This window comes from Myotis daubentonii, chromosome 7 (genome assembly GCF_963259705.1).
Source record: "Myotis daubentonii chromosome 7, mMyoDau2.1, whole genome shotgun sequence".
Taxonomy (NCBI): domain Eukaryota; kingdom Metazoa; phylum Chordata; class Mammalia; order Chiroptera; family Vespertilionidae; genus Myotis; species Myotis daubentonii.
Genome location: NC_081846.1, coordinates 26,250,661 through 26,269,853, shown reverse-complemented (window position 1 = coordinate 26,269,853; position 19,193 = coordinate 26,250,661). Strand labels below are relative to the sequence as shown.

Genomic DNA, 19,193 nt, shown 5'->3' with positions numbered 1-19,193 from the left:
GGATGTAAACAAAAGAGATTAAGTTCCAAAGACGCCTGATGGTCTTTTATATATGAAGACTCTGGAATCTAAATACACTCTAATTGGTAAAATAAAACATTTTTCCCTAAAAAATGTTGGTTCCATTAAAACAAGAGACTGAACCTCTTTAAAATAATACTTGTGCATTTCTTTCAGAAATGTAGAGTATCTTTTACTTTTTTAACTTTAGAGTAACTTTACTAAAAATTTAAAATTACAAATAATTAACCAAGGTGTTTGCAATACTCATCAGTGTAGCAATGTTAATATCCTGATTGTGATATTGTACAATTGTTTACCAAAATGTTACCGATGGGGGAAACTGGGCAAAGTTTACAAGGGACCTCTCTGTGTTATTTCTTATAACTGCATGTGAACCTATGATTATTTCTGTAAAATTTTTCAATTAAAACAAGTGATTGAGATAGAAATGAACATGGGAAATCAGGCAGGCTTTTATAACCTGGCTTCACCCACACTTTTTGGTTCTAGTTTGTTGCTTCACTAGTCCCTTGAATGACTTCCTTCCATCAAGAAGAGGCTACTCCTAGATTCTCAAACACACAGAGTTCATACCCACCTCTAGGCTTCTTCTCCTGTAACCTTCACCACCCCCTCCACCACCCCCTTATTCTTCCCAGCTCCAGCTCACCCTCCTGATGAGACTGCCTCCAGAGCAGTACTTATCATGTCAGTAGCCACCAGGCACTTGTTCACCAACCTTCAACAATCATTTATTGAGCAACTACTATCTCTGTAGAATTGGCTCTAGGCACTAGGGACTGGCTGAGTTGGAAACCATGCTGAACTGGTTTCTCTTCCCTGCTTTCTGGGAGCACATATTCTCATGAGGAAGGGTGGGAGAAAACTAGCCAAGAAACAAGTGAAAAAAAAAATCAAATCATGATGAGGTCTATGAAGTAAGCAATAGGTTGTAGAAGGAAGGAAGTGGTCAAGTGGTCAGGGAAAGTTAGTGCAAGTGATCAGGGAAGGTTTCCTAAGAAGGTGGCACTTGACTTGTGACCTGAAGTGTAAGGAGGCAGTCATAAGATCATGAGATCATGGGCAGGGGAAGGGGAGCATTTCAGGCAGAGGGAATAAGAAGAGGGCTTTAAATCCTGCTCTGTAATTGGATATAAATATTAGGCATGGCTGTAAATAACAAGACAGGTTTTCTTTTTGTGGACTGTTTTCTTTTTATTTAAGGGCCAAACCTCCCATAGCTCTGAGAGGCTGTGAATACCCTTCAGCTAGCCCAGATTTTACACTTAAAAGCGACTTTCTCACCCTAACACATGCACACACCGTCTAGCATGGTCGCCCACGGCTGCCTATGCGCCAGTTGCAGATTCCAAGTTGCTCTAATCTGTGCATACAGCCTCAACTCAAGGCTGTGTCTTAGATTTACCACCTTTCTTTCGCACAGCTGGGGCCCAGGGCCTGCTGGTGAGGGTTCTGCGCTGTCTAAGGGCAACATAATTATGTCATTAAGTTGGGTCCCCACAAACCTAAATTGACCAAAGGAGGGCTGAATAGGAGAGATCTGGGTAGCACAGCTGGGAGCCGGACGGTGGTGATTTGTCACGGGCCTCAAGGGTCTGCACTTCGCTGCGCACCAGGTCCAGTCCCCTCGGCTGGGAAGGGCTGGATTCCCAGCACTCTGAGGTTCCTCATGCTGTCACCGCAGCCAGGGACCCAGTTTTCTGAATTCCCTGGTCTGCCTTCCGCTTAAGGCGACGAGCTGCCGCTCCTCGTCCCCGTGGCTGGAGCAGTGGGCTCTGGGGCACCCTGAGAAGCACCTCGAGGGGTGATCTACCCCTTCCCGGCCGCGATCTGGCACCGTTATCCCCATCACCCGGACCGACGGGCACTGTCCCGAGGCGCTCCCCTGTCTCTCCCAGGGGACAGCTAAGACCACTCGCCCAGCGTCCCAGGGACGCGCCGGGAGCCCGCGGGTCCCTCCTCCTCCCACCTACACCCGGATCCGCGCGACCCACGTGCAGCGCGGCCCAAGCGGGCGCCGCACCTCGGGGTCGCCGCGTCTCCTGGCGCTTTCTGGGCACAGTGACACGACGGTGACCCCTTGGGGGCGATATCCGCGAGGCGGCGCAGAAAGTGGGGGCGTCCCAGCGTGCGGGCGCGGGGACGCGGCGGCCCGCTGGCACACAAAGGAGGCGGCGGGAAGGCGGGGCGGGGCGGGGCGGGATTGGCAGGAAGGGGCGGGGGCCGGGTGGCCGGCGATAAAGCCCCCGCCGCGGCGGCTCCAGGCTAGCGCTCCGGGGTGCACTGGCTGCTCCCGCTACTCGAAGTCTGCAGACGCCACCGCCTCTTCCTCTTCGGATCGTCCTCCTCGCCGCCGCCGCCACTCTCCGGCCTCCGATCACCCGCCGCGCCGCCACCCGACTTCGGCTCGCCCACCCGGGATCCCGAACCAGGGGCGGTGAGTACGGGGTGCGCGCCCCGGTCGGTCGTGGGCGTCCAGGGCCGGGAGGGGAGCAGCGGCGATGCCTCTGCGCCGGGGACTGTCCCTCCGCGCGCCGCCGGCTCCCGGCTGCGACCTTGCTCCCGGCTGGGAGGCTGCGGGGCGAGCGGGGCCGGGGGGCGGCGGCGTCGGGGCGGAGGAACTTTCTCAGCCGCCCTCAGGCTGCGGCGGCCGGGACTGCTGTGCGCCCGGCCCCTGTGCCCCCAACCCGGGCAGGGCGAGGAGGGTCCGCGCCGCTGGGGCGTCCAGGTGTGCCCGCAGCTGGGAGTCCTGGGGAACGCGTGGTTTCTGCGGGTCCATCCTAACTGGCCCCGTAGCCCTGAACCCGAGGTGCCCAGGTACTCCCTGGGCATCCCCTACCCTGTAGTTTGCATGTGCGCCGCCTTACAAGGAAAGACAAACGGACTCTTGTTTCCATTGCCTGAACGAGGTGGGGGTGACCAGTGGTTTTGGGGATGGGGATGTGGGTGCGGGCTTAAATTGGCGGTTGCCATCCGTTTTAATCCTATGGAGCAGGTCTCTGCTATTTTCACCTTCTGTACCCATGGGAATTGCGATGCTGGTTAGTGACGACAGGTAAGATGAAAAGTACTCCGAAATTCCGGGCGGAATTGGGTATTTGCCTACAAACGGACTGGGAAGGGAAGGCTCCGGTTACATAAGACAGCACTCACTGTACCTGCGGTACTGTGGAAAGTGCCATCGGAGGTTTTCGTGTTTTAGGGAAAGAAAAACAGTCCTCATGTGTGTCTCTTAGAAATCTCAAATGCTGCCGTGTCTTGCTTTGACTACTTTGCAGAGAACATTCTTCTATTTAGCATCCACATGAAAAGGTGTTTGAAGGTTTGACTTCCTCTTTCAAGCCAGGGAGCAATTTACTTCTCTGAACTGCTCAGGAACAATGTACGTGATAATTTTTTTACTTTGGAGATTTTACATCCAAAGTTGGACACAGATAACTGAAAGAAACGTAAACGTTGCTAATTTGTCTATCTAAAGCGCACCTCCAAAATCGAAGACACTTTCCAGGCTTTCTGCGGATCTCAATCAGATATTATGTGCTGTTTGCAGTATTTCAGCAATAATCTTCTTCAGCTCTGCAAACGAAGGTGTTAGCCTAAATAATCGAAGGTTTCTTTCAACCCTTACATTTTGATTCTCTATTAAAATAGTGTTTGAAGAGATTGTACAGCGTGAGGCAATTACTGAAGGTCATCAGGATGTCATCTATCTTTTATCCTTTAAAAAATGAGTATGTACAGAAAATTTCTGCCTCCCGTGAGCTTCCCATATGGGTGTAATTTTAAAAGGACAAAAATGACTCAGTCTGAAAAGGACATCAATTTTCCGATCCAGACAGAAGGGATTAGATACTAATCAGATTGAGGTGGCAGAGTTTGGAAGTGAGGTGGTGAGTTGGCCAGGTCCCTGCTTCTCCTCTGTGTGGCTGCTCTCGATCCTTGACCGTCTCAGATCCAGTGACCGCCACCCACTCTAGCTACTTAGTGCTCCACATCCAAGTCTTGCCCTTGCCCAGAGATGCTCAGCTTGTGAAATAAGACACTTCAGCATCTCAGTGTCTCTGAACCATCCTTCCAGGTTGCTGACTAGCCTTCCCATTGCAACTCTTCTTCAACACAAGAGATCTCTCCTCTTCCTCCTTCCCTTTGGGCAGGTGACTTCATGGCCCACTCTACCCTACAGTAGGGGCCACTGGATTAAAATCTCTCCATGTCCTACCCCATTTCCCTCCTACAAACTTTACCGAGTCATCCAGGAATCTCCTTAGGCATCTACTGTGTCCAGGCACTAAAGTATGGGAAAGATAGCAGGTACCTGCTCTATTTGAATTATCATTCTTGTGGGAGGAAACAAAGAGCAAACTGAATTATGCTACCATAAAATGTCTGATAATAAAGCATGAATAGGGTAGAATAATAGAAAAAGTCAAGTTGGAACTGGGAACATAGAGAAGGTTAAAGAGAAGGCCTCCCTGTGGCAGTGCCTAATGTCTCCCCTATGAACTCTTTTCCCTTTTAAAGGTATTTTTTACAATCCCATCACCTCCCTTATCTCTGTATCCTCACCTCATCTCCAACTACCACCATGTCTCCCCGGGCTTCTGAAATGAGTTAACACTGCCCCTTCCTTCTGAGCTCTCTGCAAGCTGGCCAGAGTCTCCCCAAAGTAGAAGACCCACAGTTCCTGAATGGGTCACCCTGCGGATGCTCTGCAGACCTGACCTCCCTGTGGAATTAGATGTGATCTTTCCTTCCTCCTGGTGCTTTCTTCCTTCCATAGTTGCCATCTCCTCCTGCTTTTCCTTCTGCCTCCCTGGCTTCTCCACTCCCTCCTGGGGAGACTCAGGGTTCTGTCCTTACTCTTTATGTAGCCTTTGGGCGACCATGTGCCCACAGCTCCAACTTTCACCAAGTACAAAGTGAGTCTCCAGCTGGTGACCTACAGGCTGGTGGACTTATCCATGCCCGTTAGGGAAAACCTACAATAAATCCAAAACTGGTTTTAGTTCTCACCATCCATTCCAGACTCATTTCATCCTTAGCCCAAGTTTGTCCTTCTCTCTTTAAAAATTATATATATTTCAGAGAGGAAGAGAGAGAAATAAACATTATTGATGAGAGAGAATCATAGATCGGCTGCTCCTGCACACCCCCCACTAGGAATCGAGCCTGCAACCAAAGCATGTGCCCTGACCAGAAATCGAACCATGACCTCCTGGTTCATAGGTCGATACTCAACCACTGAGCTACACCAGTAGGGCTGTGTTTTTGTTTTGGGGTTTTTGTTTGTTTGTTTGTTTAATATGGTGGCTCAACCATTCACCAAAGTGCTAAAGCAGGAACCTCACAGTGATGCTAGTCTCTTCCAGCTCTTCCACATCCAGACAGCCGCCAAGTCGCATTGCTTCTTCATGCTGTGAAGTCCTGGAAACCTCTGCTGGATCACACTGGCCTGCCCTGCTTCAGAGTGTAGAACTGGCAAAATGGTGGCCAGTGTGTCATCTGCAGCTGGCAGATGTGTTGTTGGCCTGGACAAGTATACAAACACTGAGTTATATTTAGAAGTATTAAGATGTCATTTGGATTTATAGCTTCTCTTAAAAGTCAGAAGACCTGGAACATGAGGCTAACATTCCTATGTGGCAACACTTGGCTGGCATGGACTTTCCAGTGCCCGGCCACGCTGGAGGTTGCTTGCTTTTGGTTCCCCTGGACCTGTGGCCCTCACTATAGTAGCTTGCTGGCTCCCAGGGGCTCTGAGCTAGTGGCCACAGGCTGGGAGACCATGACAGCCTGTGATTCCCTAGTGGCTCACCACCGGTCTGCCTGCTCTCTCACACCTGGTTTTGCACCCCTTTCAAACGTCTTCCATGTACTCCTGGGATGACTTTCCTCCTGCCCCTCAAATCCAAATCTGCTGTGTCCCTCCTGAAAAGAAACCCAGTGCCTCCCTCTTGTCTTTGGGACAAACCCAACTCTGACAGGTTGGGTGTCTCAGATTGAGAGGTGAGCTCTAGCATCTTTCTATGGCGTTGTACCCAAGTTTCTTTAAGGATCATGGTTGATACATGAATTGGGATGCAGTCTCTGCTGTTTACAGCCATCTCCACAGACCTCTCCACCCTGCCGCTTTCTCAGAGCCTCCCTGGGAGGAAGGGGGGCATGGTGGATTACACATCCCAAACAGTGGGGGACTAAATATGGGAGCATGGGCTGCCCCGCCTACTCTCAGCGTCTGGAACATGGAAGGCCCCGTTTAACACATGGTACCCAGAGTCAGACAGTATGTTCCCAGAGGCACTCAGTTGCATTGGACAGGCCTGGCTCAACAACTCCTTAGCACTCAGCCAGGGAACATTCCACAGTGCGCCACTGTCCCCCACAGGGACACTCTAGGATGCCAGCCATTTGTAATGACTGAAAGCCTAAGCTTTCTTCAATCCCTTCCCACCTCCCTGCCTCCTGTGCTTCCCAAAACTTTTATTTTCTTGCAAAAACTTCCTGCAGACTCCTCGTACCCTCCTTGCCTTTGCCAATACTGAACCGCTGCCTAGAATTCTTTTTCTTCATCTTCTTTCTGCATTGATTGTCTGGGAATCTTCCCCCCTTTTCAAGACCCAGGTCCAGTATCACCTATTCCAAAAAGTCCTTCCTGAAAATCACTACCCCCCGCCTTCTATGGCAGATCTATAATGTGCTTGTGCACACACACACACACACACACACACACACACACCCTACCCTGATGGCAGTTGCTGTGTTATAGCAACATGCTTTACCCACCAAGCCTGCATGTTAGTTTCATTTGCACCTGCAGGGGTGCATGACCCAAAGGTATTTAATGGATTTCTGAACTAAACTGTATTCCCTTTTGTTATAAGTTTACTACATATTTCATGAAAGAGTGCTTGTTTTTCAGGCTGAAAGGGAGCTCTGCCCCCAGACCTCCACCTCTGGTTCTGGTACTTCTGCATTTACGTAATATTACCGGGTGGGGGGAAAGTAGGTTTACAGTTGTTCATATGGAAAAAGACATGCAGGTTAGGATTATTACAATAGCTCTGTTAACTGTTTCGTGTACTCACAACTGTAAACCTACTTTTGCCCCACCCTGTATATCTTTATGTTAAAGGGAATCTTTGATCAGCCATGTCTTCTGAAAGTGAGCATTACTTAGGAAAAAAAGGCCAGGAGAAAAAAAAGCAGAAGTCTAATACAGAAGTGCTTCTGTGTCTGTGGTCAGTTATCCTCATCTGAACTTCTCTTGGCTTGGTTCTGTCTTCCTTGAGGTCCATTGGCTGGGCTGTGCTCTATTTCATGATTTGTACAAGGTAGGAGAATGCTTTCTGCTTTATTTCCATTAATCTTCTCAATGATGGTGATGCATGCCTTCTTGCTGGCTTTTCCCCCCAATAGTAGTTTTTGGCCAATGTCTTCAGCCAAGTGCGATGGAAAGAGTCCTGGGTTGGAAGAGGGTTTGGGCTGTGCCTACAATGATTTGTATAGCTGACCACCTAGAACTTAATTTCTTTGTCTATACAATGGCTCAATGGGTATGTTGAAATAATTATCAGAAAGGTGTCTTATTTTTTTAAGAAATGTAAGTTCTAGAGTTATTTTTCTGTCTGATCCAACTTTCTCATAAATATCAGATCTAGAGGAAATTTTTAAAATGTATTTTTTAATTTATTTTCCCATCCCCATTTATCCCCTCTATGCCCTCTTCCACTTCCACCCTAGAAATCACCACACTGTTGTCCATGCCCATAAATTCTCTCTCTCTCTTTTTTTTCCTTTTTGCTCAATCCCTCCATCTGACCCTCCATCCCCCCATGAACAAAGAGCTGTCTGCCTGGTCTCATGTTTATCTACATGAAATTCTTCTTTTTCTTTTAAACCTATGAAATCATTCAGCTTGGCTCTTTAGTACTCAGAAATAGCACTGAGGGCCAACATGAAGATTTATTTAGTTTGTATTCCTACTTGGATGGATTCATAAAACATATTAAGTAAATTGTGTCCCATATACTTGGCTCTTCTTTGTAAACCATTATCTTCATCCATAAATGTGCCCATCTTTTCTTTCCAAAACCAACTTTCCTCGTAAATAGATTACAGGTCTGACCTGAAAAATCAGTGTTGGGTTTAAAAACACACACATACAAAAAACCCTTTGGTGTAGAATGGAGTCAAAGATGCAGCAAACTACATCTTTAAGTTATTTGTTATCCACAAGTTCACAGTTTGCCTATGAACACTGAGAGATTAGTAAGATTTTATTTCTCTTTTGAGAAATGCCGCCTTTCACCCAGCAGGCCAAGTCTGTTTACACAGTCAATGATTCTCCCCATATCCTGGTTAGATTTCTAGGTCTGGATGTAAGCCCAGTCCGGAGAAGTTGGCATTCCCTCTGGGGCTTTTTGTGCATGTGGATGGCTACTGAGCCTAGGCAACCTTCTATTTGTAATTCCATTCATGCATATTGACAAACATGTCCCCTGTTTCATCCTTGAATTCCTTCAAAGGTTGAGGTGGACACGCCCTCGTTCAAGATTAGATCCGGAACACCTTATGCTCTTGCTTCAGTTTGACCTCAGACTTTGTCCTTTGCTTCAGAAGATAATTCCAGAATTGCAATCCACAGTGCCTTTCTGTTTTTATCAGTTCATCCTTGAGACAGAGATAATGTGGAGGTGATTTTCGTGTAAAAGAAGAAAAAAATCCTTTGCAAAGGCAGAAGGATTTGTTGTAGTGACTGCGAATCTTGGTAAATATACTTGGTTTGTTTTTGTAATGCCCTCCTCAGCCCTGCAGTCAGAACTCTGGTAACCTGGAGGATTAGCATCAGTTCTTTCCTTTCCATTTAGTGCCAACTAATATAGTTCTAGAAAAAAAAAATAACTGCTTGATTTTAGCCAAAGTTTTTAATGGACCAAATTTTGAAAGTGGGTTTGGGTATGTGAGAGAGTTTAACGCCAACTACAAAGTCCACTTAAAATAAGTAAGGTGATTGTAAATGAAAATAGATTTTTCTTTTTTTATTTTAAGAAAATGCTGTGTTGCCAGCACCGGTTTGGCTCAGTGGATAGAGCGTTGGCCTGGGGATTGAGGGGTCCCAGATTCAATTCCGGTCAAGGGCATGTACCTTGATTGCGGGCACATCCCCGGTAGGACATGTGCAGGAGGCAGCTGATCGATGATTCTCTCTTATCGATGTTTCTAGCTCTCTATCCCTCTCCCTTCCTCTCTGTAAAAAAATCAATAAAATTTATTTTTAAAAAAAATGCTGTATAAGTAATGCAGTGTTTGCTTCCTCTGCTAATTTTTTGTTCATTTTTAAAATAAGAAATCCACTTAGGAAGAAATTATGTTTATGGAGGATTTGGTTACTGTTTAGATTATATGAGCTATCAACTACTGCATTATCTTTTCTTAAAAGTGCAGAAACCTAAATAAAAATAATTGACACAAACATGGAGTGTGAGGTGGAGCTACTGGTTTGCATTGCCACCCCTGAGGATGGCAGAGATGCCTCTGGCCCTGGAGGTGACTGGAACCAAAGACTCAGGGCCTTGCTTCTCTCTTTTCTCCCTCCCTGCCTCTTGTCTCTGGAGGTTTTCTTGATTCGGGGACCATGACTAAAGGCAGCTGCAGGCTCACCTCCCTACAGCCTCATGATCAAAGAGGAAAGAGGGGCTTTCTGCCATTTCCAATTGGAAAAATCCTAGGGAGGCACTCCGATTGGCTCAGTTTGGATCATGTGCCTTTCCCTGGACCAATGGCTGTGGTCAGAGGAATGGGATATTATGATTGGCCAGAGTCTGAGTCACATGTTCAAGCCTGTGGTCAAGAGGGGAGGGAGCACTGAGAGAGGTGTGCTGCACAGGCAAGTTACCCCAACTGCCATTAGTTTGTTTCCAGTTGGCAGAGGCTCTGTGCTGTCTCCCGGAGCCTTGGGTTTGCCTGGAGGACAGAGGCAGTTTCCTTTCCACTGGAACAGCTGGGAAAGAGTGTGGAGCAGCCGGAGTGTCCTCCGTCATACATACAACCTTGGTGTGTCAATGCCAGAGCCTGAACCCAGGTCTGTAAATGTGTGAACTGTCAGCTGATACCACGAATGTTCAAAGATTTATATCCCATCAATTTTCATAACTTCTCAAAAAGAAATTCCTGTCAAGCAATATGCCTCCTCTCAAAAGAGCATCTTCTCCCTTTGCTGTGTACAGGTAATAGCCTTCAACCACAAGCCAAAACACTCGAGACAGGGAGAGACTAATATTTCTGTGTTATGTTTCAAGTAATGTTTTTATGCCTTGGACCTCACCTGCCCCAGTTTGTTCCTTTGACACTTGTTTTCTCATGGGACTCAAACTCTAAAATTAATACTGACTTTTGGGTTGAAAAGGTAGAGTGCATTTACCCAGACTCCAAGGGAGTAACTTAGACTGAGCTGGGTCAGACTCAACATGACCAAAGGAAAAGTGGGGCATGATTTTTAAAAGATGCCTAATTGAACTCCACAAACCTATGAAGACTTAGCTTAGATTATTGTTTGAGATTTAACTTTTCCTAATTTTTATTGTTCTTTCTGTTTTAAATAGTTACCTTTATTTCAAAATTTGTCACATCTAAGTAGTATATTTAGTCCCCCTCCTCCTCCCCTTCCTTCGTTTCATGTAGTAATCTGGAGTGTGGAGGATTGGGAGGTTTTTGGTCTGAATCTAGATTTGATCAATTACTAGCTGGAGGCCAGGAGATCATAGCCAATTTGCTAAACTTTTCCAAGCCTCAGTTTCTTCATCTGTGAATTGGGCATGAAGGTAATCATGTGTTAAGTCTCATGGGGATGAGGTAGAGAGTATAGTTCAGGTGCTGAGCACAGGGGTTAGAATGGAGCTGACTTCTAGGACATGACGTGGAGGTGGTGGGGCTTCCGTTTGTCCTGGTGAGCATTTCATTCCTCTGGAACTCATGTTTCCTTTCTGTCTTTGACCTGGAGAATGAGTGACTTGCTCTGTGTGTTCACGTGCTTTGTTTCCAGACTCCTTTCCTGTAGCACTCTTGGTTGGCAGTACTCCCAGTGATCAGTGGTCATCTGTCCTTCCCGCAGGCTTCCAGGTCTTCCAGGACTGGCTGTGGAGCAAAGGATGGTTTGTGCATGAAATAAACTCCCTCTTACTCCTCTGTGTGAGGAAATGTGAGAGCTGTGTTCCCAGGAGGTCTTTCTAGGGGCACATTTCAGGCTAACCCTGTCAGGCTAGGTGTGTTTTCTTTCTTATGTTAGTTACAAAGAATGAATAAAGGTCTATGGAGTAGAAGATACTCTATTTGGCTTAACATTCCTGTCTTTGCAATATTAAACCAAATAATAAAGAGCATCCAGAGTCTTCTCTTTTTCTGTTTTTCAGATGTGAAAATGTCATTCTTACTGTATCCAGTGATGTCCAGATACCCAGTAATAACCATTTGAAACACATGCTGAATGTATTTAAAACATGTGGTCATTTAATTATGATTTGATTCCTTCAGTATACAAAAGAGTTCTATGAATATTCAATTAACTTCAGCAAGCGTACCGAGATAGGAAATGTATTCTATGCTGCCATTAATATGATTTGGGGGGAATTTACTGGCAAATATTCATTTGGGATTTTACACAGCACTCAGTGCACAACCACACCTGAATTGTTGCTCGGACAGTGGGATGGTAGATGTCAGGGAGTGTGTGTGATGACTTAATTATAAAGAGAGCTTTCTTTCTAACGGTGGGGATTTTCGCTTTGAAATTCATTTACCGATAGACTCATATCATCTTAAGCCAAACCTGTGTTCATTTCTTAATGACATGTTAATTAAAATAATCATTTGGAAGATTGGCCAGAGATGCCAAAGTATTCATAGTAAACCTGTTCTTGTGCAGCCAGGAGGTAAATTATGAATATTCAAGTGCTAGTCATACTAATGTGAATTAATTCAGCAAGTCCTTTCAACATAGTTGTTCCAATGCATGTATATTTTATCACTTATTAGCCTAAAATTTCTGTGAGTAGGATAGTATTTTTTTCACATATGCCATGGGCAAAATTATGCTTTTGTCTTACTCTCTACCTTGTGTTCTACTTATGTGTGCGTCTTTTCTGCACTGGTAGGAGCCCTTGAGGATTGTTTGGTCTGTCTTATCATTCTGGGCTCCTTCCACAGTACCTGCCCAAAGATGCTTGAAGGGAGAAGCAAAGGAAAGATGATGGATTATCAGTGTGTCGAGTACTGTTGGGCACATTTTATATATGATTGTGTTGAATCCTAACAGCCCTTGTAACGTAGAGATTGGTACTAGTTTATAGGTGAGAAATCTGAGATTCGGGTGTGTGAAGCACCCTGCTGAGACTTCCCCCCATGTGTCTCTGCCATGGAGATATTTTATTCTGAAGCATTATGTTCAGTGGATGACTGAGGCAAAGCAGTCATTTAACTTTTCCAAGTACCCACAGGTGAAGGGTCGGGACATTGCTGCACAGAGGATGAATTTGAGAGTCCAAGGAACCTGGGTTTAAACCCAGGTCTATGCTTAGTAGTTTGTGGACACAGAAATACACCCCAATCTGTGCCCCGTTTCCATAGCCAGAGAATGGAGATGATACGGCTGTTACCTTCCATGCAGCCAAAGACAGAGTGGTCCCCGTTTCACAGACGGGGAGGTAGGAAGGACAGCGATTTAGGTCACTTGGCAAGGTCAGGGCTGTGGCAGGTTGAGAGCTCATGTCTCTGCTCCTGTCATTTGTCACCTCTCCAGATGCCAAGTCAGGGTACAGTGTGGTGACAGACCTGCCACCACCTGTCATCCACCCTTGATTAGTCCTCAGAGTACCCCACTGACTTGGGGACAGTTACCATCCATTCCTTAAAGCCACTTGGCTGATTCATGTCTACTTTTCTCCGTGTTGTTCACTTCCGTAATCTCAAAGAGGATTATTCCCAGAGAGTAAAGAGATTCCCCAAGACTTACTCCAGATGAATCTGGCCCACACCAGTTTTCAAAGGACTGGAAAGTTGCAGCCCTGTTGTATTTGGGTGACATTCAGTTTAAGAGCTAGCTTTTGAGCACTTACTGTGTTAACAGGTGCTCTGCAGGACACAGAAGTATCCACAAAACAGATTGACCTTTGAGGATCTTACATATTTAGGTAGAACAGGCATATCTGTGATACTTGAACAATACAACGTAGTCTAGAACAGTGGCATACCATAGTGGAGTGAGGGAGAAATTATGAAGTGTATTATTTGCAGAGGAGTTAAACTCAATAGTGAAATAACATCGGAATTGGTTTGCTTTTCGTTGTCATGTGCCATGTGATGACCTAGGCCTCCACCAGAACAGACAGTGACCCTGACCCTCAGTACCGCACTGTTTCAGTAATCCTCTGCCGAGTGAGTGCTACAGATGAGATGCGCAGGGGGTCAGACTGGGGTGGTCGGTGTGGACTGAATCCCTGGAAGCTGCATGAAGTCTCTCCTTTCCCTCTTGGTGTGAAAGGACTCAGGGGGAGCAGTGTGTGACCCTAATGACGGAGCAGTCATGGGCCAGCGTGAGCTTTGGGCTACAAAAGCTCTTTACAGGGACTGCCTCCCTGCATCCTCACGGCGGCACAAGTTCATTTTGTAGATGTGGGCCAGTGATGGACCGTCTCCAGGTCTCAGCGTCCTCCCACATGAAATCAGGGCTGCAATTCCTGCTTCCCAGGAGTCCAGGAGGCTCAGCAATGCTAACAGCAAAGCCCCTCACACATAGAAGTTTCTCACATGTCCGTCCTCACTCACCATAGCGTGTGTGAGAGGGAGGTCTGTGTGTGCCCTGTGTGTGCTGTCAGCGGGGTCGCTGGTAAACACGAATGCCCAGGCAGCCCTCATGAGTGATGCAGTCATTTTTTTTTCACATTGCTCTCTACAAAACCCTTTTTGCCCTAAATTTTGTAGGATTGTTGTTGACTTGTATCAATAATAAAGAGTTGGTCATTTAGTCTCTCACACACTCTCTATGGCTAAATTCAAGGAAATAACTCCTTCCAGGGAAGAGATTCAATCCCTGAAGAAAAAACAATGAAAGTGTTATTGTCAAATGAAGTTTATGAGGACTGTTCAAAAGTATCATGGTCAGTGATCCGCTGTGGGGATCCGGAATGTATTTTTACCTCTGAGGGCAGCTGTCCTGATGCTCCAGGCAGGGCTTCTTGTGGCTTAGGATGGATTTTCCCGTGACAGTGTCACACAGAGATTTGCAAAGTGCTGTATCCGAAACAACTTGGATGAGAAGGAGCTGATGGGCTCAGACAAACTGTTAGACAACTCAAACAGTGATGACAGGCATGTAGACGATGCCTGGGAGAACTCTGAATTAAATTGCTTCTTGGAAGGTGGGGATGGAAAGAAAAGTACTATTTCCAAATCATAATATGTGTGATTTTTACATATTGGTCATAAAGTTCTTTTAGTCCGGTTAACCAAAACTTGGGTGGGAGTGGAGAAGGGTTGTGGGAGATCTTCTCATTGGGAAAAAGGGAAGGCCGTCTCATTTTGGGAATTATCATCATATATTGAAGCATAAGTAATTAGAACCTAATCAAAGAAAGAACTTCATCCTGGGAGAAGAGGTGCCCCTTACAGTGTGGGAAAGGATGGTCAGATGTACTGAAAACTCTTTTCTGCATCTGGGAACTAAAGGGAAGGCAAAAGTTCCAGAATGGGATCAGTGCCAATCCTGAGGGCCGACTGAGGGAATGGAAAAGGACCTGGAGGGATTGAATAGGGAGAGGCAGGTGACAGAAGCATAAGCATCTCTGCTCTCTCTCGGGAGACATATCCATGTGGTTTCTCATCTCTTCCTTGCTATGTGATGTGGGCAGATGACTCACTCTGTCTGCATCTCTGTTACCTCAACTATATCCCAAGCTTAAGTGACATTCAGTGAGATGGCATGCAGAGTAGGAGCTGTATAAATGTCCCCCCTCACATCTCCAATGCAGCTACTCACCAGCTTCATTGTTGATGGATAGGACATCTTCTCCATAACTGGTTATGAGAAATTGGAGAAATTTAGAATATTTCTCTCCTTATAAAATTTTGACAAAAAGAGGCTGGGCCTCCTCCATCCCTAAAGATTCCTCCGTTGGTAGCTTATAGCAGAGGTTAGACAAAGGTGACAAGAACTTTCATGAAGTCATTGGTTTTTAATTCCAGAAATTCATGTTCTTCTGCCTTAGCTTTGGATGTGGGAAAGTGAAAGGGCCGGTCCTGTGAGGAAAAGTCCTGTGGTGTCTGAGACTTATGTCATTTCTCAGGACGGTGTCTCATGTGATTCTCGTAGCAACCTTCTGAGGTACAGGATGGGAGAAGGGATTATCATAGATTTCATAGATGAGGAAACTGAGTCACAGAGCAGGTATGTGATGTATCTGAGGCAGGCAGGCCTAGGACTAGACAACAGGCCTATTCCACAGTTGTGTTAAAGTAGACACAGGTTTTTCCTGGGAAATAGCTGAACAGCTCTCCTAACCCCACCAAATCCCTTCGAAAGGCATCAGCGGGACGTCAGCAAAGAAACTAAGTCAAGCCGTGACCGGTTTGGCTCAGCGGATAGAGTGTCGGCCTGTGGACTGAAAGGTCCCAGGTTCGATTCTGGTCAAGGGCATGTACTTTGGTTGGGCACATCCCCAGTGGGAGGTGTGCAGGAGGCAGCTGATCGATGTTTCTCTCTCATCGATGTTTCTAACTCTCTATCCCTCTCCCTTCCTCTCTATAAAAAGTCAATAAAATATATTTTTTTAAAAAGAAAAGAAACTAAGTCAAGCTAAAGGGAGAACCTCAGTGTTGGGTGACTAAAGACGTTTGGAATTGTGCTTCCCATCAATTCAGGTGGTTTCTAAGGTTTGCGGAGCTTTGCTGTTCCAATGGTTGTCGGGGGGAAATGTAACTGTAGAGTGGTCATCTTCTTAAATATTTCTTTGGGATTTTATTTGTTTACAAACTCTTTGTACTGAAAGAAGAGAGCAAGAGCAAAGGACCAGAGATAAAAGCTGAAGAGCCCTTCTTAAAGTGGTTACTAGTTATCTTCCCCATCCCTCATTCTCTCTTCCTACATTAGAATATTTCTAGATCCTATGCCTAAAGATACATATATCTCTATTTACTTGTTTAATTTACATAGGAGGATGTTTCATATAATTTCCCATTCCCAACTTCCTTTGTGTAACTATTTTACCTGTAATATGTACCCAAAACTTACTCTGAAGGAGGCGGATGGGCTAAACCTGTTTGCGTCTCTTGTACTACACCCGAGTAGAGAGGGGACTCAATTGCATGAACCAGAATGGGTAACTGAGAAAGAAGAGATGAAAGTATACCCAGGTACCACAGAATCACTTTTGTGGCTGCCAAAACTTAGTCCAAAGCATCCCTGGTCATCCAATGAAAAAATGGAATCCTTTTTTTTTTTAATGTGAAATCTTTAATATATTTGGAGAGGGGGTAGGAAGGATGTTTTCTGTCTGTTTATTTCCCTGAACTATTCATCCCTGAACTTGGGGACATGGGTGTGTTAGGAAGCTGACTGAACTACACTGAGCTCTTCCTTTGTCTTCTTCCTTCTCAGGTTATGAAGCACAAGTTCAGTCCTGCCTTCCCTCCATTTGCCCTGGGGAAAAGGTTGTAAATAAATAGTCAGTGGTGCCCAAGGGAGAAGAAAAACCGTAGGCTGGGTCATCAAATGGTGCTGCATTTTATTTGTGTGAAGTCTGAGATGCTGCCTGCTTAGGTGGGCTCTCTGGAGATGGCATTGCTGAGGGGCATCCACAGCACAAAACACAGAAGATAAACTAGATTTGTTAGGACCCCCAGGATTGTTACAGGTCAGAGAGACAAACAGTTACCACACACAAGAGACAGAATTGGAAGATGGCCCCTTGGCCAGTTAGCACGTTCCCACATTAAGATCTTCATGGGAAACTCAGTTGTTACTGGGTTAATTGATAAGTACAGTATGAAAGTGATTGAGAGAGATTATGGCTCAAGTCACAGACCTCAACCTGAGTTAGTTCCCTATGGCCTGTAGGGCAGTTCCTAGTCAGATGTCAAAAGAGTTCCACCAATAGTAGGTGCCTTCATCCCCAAATGTTGGGGATATCTACGCCTTAGTTATAGATAAGACCTTAGCCCTTGATGTCAAGTTTTTGAAACGGATCATTTCTGAGTTCTATCATTCCATTTCTTAATTTGTGGAACAAAAGCTAAGGGTTGTGAGTGGTACTTTAACTCATTTGATAAATATGCATCAAGTGTCTGCTATGTTATTTGACTCTAAATTCTGATGCTTTGAATTCTTTGCTAGTTTGATTATCATTTGTCTGTTGCCAGAATTGCTCATCACTCTCTTGTCTTGGCTAGTAGGGTAAGATTTTCACCTCTTACTAATTGGCTGTATAGAGGAACACTAATGATCGAATTTAATGTGATTGCATGTAAAGTAAAGGCAATTTGACAATTTCGTTGTTCACCTGGAACGCTTAATGCTACCTGCCATGTTCTACCTTGTATCTTAGTCCTCTAAGTACTTCTATCCTCTGTTCATCTACAGCTCAATGTCAGCCCGTGCTCTCCCTTCATCCTGTAATGTCTTCCATGTGCTTGAGTTGTGGTGCAGGACCTCAGCTGTCGCATTAAGCAGGAAATCTGAGTATTGAGCAAGCTCTAACGCTCTATTAGACATGGACAATGATCTTCAATCTGTTAACTCCCCTTTGCCCCCAGGCCCTGAGCCTGGGCACTCCTTCTTTGGCACGTGTTACTTTGACAGTCTCTTCCTCATTGTCACACATTCTGCCATTTCCCATTTGATCAATGGTCAAGAATATTGAAGCAGCCTTTCTAACTCTAGGGAGGTGCTGTGGGCACTTGAGATCACTGCTTGGGCTCCCAGGTGAAGGATGTTCTACATAGTCCCTTCCTGCTGGCAGGCATTTTGCTGCTGTTTTGGAGATTTTCTCTGGGCCACAGACATTTGAATCAGTCAATTCTAGGAGTGTTTGTTTTCTCAGGAAACACAGCCCTGTTAAAGCCATTGTTTTGAAAGTCACCCAGAGCATTAAAAATCTCAGGTCATCAATTCATAGTGTGAAAATTTAGGAGTGGTTGGGGTGCTTCAGGCAAGCAATATTGACTTAAATGTGTGGAGCACTTTAAGACAGCATTTGATTGTACATTTTAAAATGGGGAACACAAATTGAAATTCCTCCTGGGAGCTTTAAATCATACATTATATGTGCAGTATTTTCAATTAGCTGCAGAAAAAGAAATCTGTTCCGTGTGGCTCTATTTTTACAGCTGGGAATTGCTCGGAGAACACAATTGACTATTTCATACATGTGAGATTTATTTAAATGATTCATGGGGCATTTGCAATTTAACCAACAATTGAAAATATTGTTGCCATGTGGCAGGTAAAACCAGGAAGTTATTTTGCATTCCTGAAGAGGTGCTCCGAGCTCAATATACCCTTAGTCCAAGGGGTTAGAGCAGTATTGAGATTTAGACTTTCACATTTCATTCCTGGGTTGTGCCACACTGTGATCAGAAAGAGAATGCTCAACTGCCTGAGGATTCTGTGCGATGGTGCTCTCAGGAAGGACCAGAGGCACTGGGCATTCTCCATTTCCCTCTCCTGTTTTCATGTACCAGACACAGACGAAAGATCAAATCCTTTCCCCAGCTCTTCTCTGACTTTCTATTTCTCCCCCCCCCCCAGCACCCCACCATTGTTTGCCACCTGTCTCACATCAGACATCACCAAGAGAGATTACTGATGCCGAAAGCTAAGTTGAGTCTTGGGATGGACCAACCATGCCCTCCATGGTGGTTCATAAACATATCTAGGAGTTTGGAATGCATCTTCCCACTGAAATGATGCTGTAACAGTGGTCAATAGACACTTGATATTAGGTGATACTGTATTACCGCATTATTGCTCAAGTGATTCAGAAACAGGTTAATCAATCAGGCATTTTGTGGGCAGAATTAAAATCATAACCACTAGTTTTTAATTTTTCTCTGGATCAGTGGTTCTCAACCAGGGGTAATTCTCCCTCTCTCCTCCAGGAACTTTTGTTGATGTCTCCAGACAT

At 45.5% G+C, this 19,193-nt stretch overlaps 1 protein-coding gene across 1 annotated transcript in view; it reads left to right on the top strand.

Moving 5' to 3' along the window:
* The first annotated feature begins 2,327 nt into the window (after positions 1-2,327).
* SERPINE2 (serpin family E member 2) overlaps positions 2,328-19,193 on the top strand; it is a 52,004-nt gene continuing 35,138 nt past the window's right edge. The window contains exon 1 of the mRNA XM_059703326.1: positions 2,328-2,461. The gene's annotated coding sequence lies outside the window, so the exon portion shown is untranslated. The remainder of the gene's footprint in view (positions 2,462-19,193) is intronic.